The sequence below is a fragment of the Palaemon carinicauda genome, chromosome 37 (genome assembly GCF_036898095.1).
Source record: "Palaemon carinicauda isolate YSFRI2023 chromosome 37, ASM3689809v2, whole genome shotgun sequence".
Taxonomy (NCBI): Eukaryota; Metazoa; Arthropoda; class Malacostraca; order Decapoda; family Palaemonidae; genus Palaemon; species Palaemon carinicauda.
The window spans coordinates 47,639,510-47,642,018 of record NC_090761.1 but is presented as its reverse complement, the minus strand read 5'-3'; the positions used below and the strand labels follow the sequence as shown (position 1 = coordinate 47,642,018).

General features: G+C 34.3%; 1 protein-coding gene across 1 annotated transcript in view; it reads right to left on the bottom strand.

Moving 5' to 3' along the window:
- The window catches only part of LOC137629641 (uncharacterized), a 72,221-nt gene extending 69,917 nt beyond the window's left edge, over window positions 1-2,304 (bottom strand). The window contains exon 1 of the mRNA XM_068361161.1: window positions 1,619-2,304. The gene's annotated coding sequence lies outside the window, so the exon portion shown is untranslated. The remainder of the gene's footprint in view (window positions 1-1,618) is intronic.
- Window positions 2,305-2,509: the final 205 nt, after the last annotated feature.

The following is a 2,509-nucleotide window of genomic DNA, read 5'->3' as shown; positions in this document are numbered from 1 at the left end:
CTGTTATAAACCGTACTATGCTAGTACAGGCCTGGTTAGAAAAGAAGGGTGCTACAAGGCCAAGGGCTACAATATATTTGGTTTTATGAAGGAAATAATTGTTTTTGTGTATACAGTTATTTGTAGAAGACACTTTAGCTATGGTAAGCAGCTTTTCTAGGAGAAGGACACTTCAAAATCAAACCAATATTCTCTAGTCTTGGGTAGTGCCATAGCCTCTGTACCATGGTCTTCCATTGTCTTGGGTTAGAGTTCTCTTACTTGAGGGTACACTTGGGCACACCATTCTATCTTGATTCTCTTCCTCCTGTTTTGCTAAAGTTTTCTATAGTTTATATAGAAAATATTTATTTTAATGTTTTCACCGTTCTTGAAATATTTTATTTTTCCTTGTTTCCTTTCTTCACTCGGCTATTTTCCCTGTTGGGGCCTCTGGGCCTATAGCATCCTGCTTTTCCAACCAGGATTGTAACTTAGCAAGTATTAGTAGTAGTAGTAGTAGTAGTAGTAGTAGTAGTAGTAGTAGTAAAAGTCAAATATAAAATTCATATATGGGGTCAAATGTGGTAACAATAACACAAAATCAACTAAATTTCCGATAATTCCATTGCCATTGACAGGTAGGATGGCTGGTAAAATAAAATCAAATATATCCAATAATTAGAATAAATAAACAATTGTAATGTGCTGAGAACGTTCGGCAAGTGGATTTTGTGCACACTTCTGAAGTTGGACAGCAAGGCGGAGAGAAGAATCTAGTTAAACAGCAAAGACCAACTTAGTAATACCTATTGAGCGAGAGAGAGAGAGAGAGAGAGAGAGAGAGAGAGAGAGAGAGAGAGAGAGAGAGAGAGAGAGAGAGAGAATCCAGTTTTTTCGATTTTTTCCCACGAAGGAAAACAAACTTTATAAGTTGCCTTGATATTATACATAAAAACAACTTGAAACTACGAGAAACTCAGAAAACATAATACGTCTTATTTACTGTATCAGATTAAAAAATTCTCTTGGCTCTAATCTATTCTTTTTATGTATTATAAGTTTTAAGTTAAACTTCGCAATAAATACTTCCAGACACTACCAAAATGATAAGCAGTCCCCACCTTTTTTTTCATCATCGGCTACGCTATCCTAATTTCTTTATCACATCAGGAACAAGGAAAACAAAATTATTGTTGTTATATTTCAACACAACCCGACACCTTCATTTGACAACTATACTGGTAATTAACTTTTTGGTTATATTTCTTTAACTTGAAGAAAGCTTATTCTATTTCAAAATGCATACTACTAGGCATGACATAATCTAGTTGGTGCAAACACTATCGCAAACATTTTTCCTTAACTTATAACGTATAAGAAATTGTAAAATTCTAACCATACGTGCATGATTGTTGAAAAATTCACCACTATACTCATTTTTTTTTTTTTTTTGAGGTGCATTTTCACTGACTCGCAGCGATGCCCTTTTAGCTCAGAAAAGTTTCCTACTCTCTGATTGGTTAGAATTATCTTGTCCGACCAATCAGCAACTAGGAAACTTTTCCGAGCTAAAAGGGCACCCCTGCGAGTCGGTGCAAATGTGCCTCACTAAAAAGAGTTGACTATAGCTACTAACCTGGTATTATGTAGAACCTAAGAACAGACCCATGCCGACTTCATAAAACATCCAACATATTTCATTTTTTAAATCAACGTGGAACAGTCGTATAATTTTCCCTAAGGTTAGGTTAGATTAGGTCTACACGATGATAGGCTACAGACATTTTCAAAATGCCTTTTCACATCATGGTATTAAATCACTATGTTATATCATTACATTTTCAAATTATCTTGCGTATTAGCCTCGTCTCTTTAAAAATTACTATTTGTATAGTTAAAATCAAAATAAAATTTTCATATTCTTCAACCACACACATCAAGTGACGCCATACACATATCTAGATTGAGTCTTAATTTGTCACAGAAACTCTCTACATCTTACATTTTTGTATAGCTATTGCTATTACAACCATACACTGCATGAATGATAAAAGTTCAAGAAATGACATCGAAATAACCTAAAATAATTGTCAAACACTAATAAAAGAAACACCGGTGGCACTAAGTAGGAATGTTTACATGGGATAGGTCGGCTGTTGCCAAAAGTGCATTGTGGGTAAAATAAATGCAGCGAAATTATCCTTCTTTTAATCTTCTAATTCTTGGTATCTTACGAGGCTCACATATTAGAAGAAACTTTACATGAAAACGATAAAATAATCTATAGAAATAAGTTGAGACTCAACTCCAAGTAGGCTACGGTTGAATGGAAGTTATGGCAACTTCCATTCAACTATAGCCAGGTAGCCATTCAGTTCCATCATAAAATATTATTGTAATTTATTAATACAGTTCGGAGTTGAGTTGCATTCATTACTTCTCGTCCTTATGTACCTCATCTAAATTCACAGACATACACATCATTGCATTCTGTAAAATTTTTAAACACCACCAGCAATCTTATATC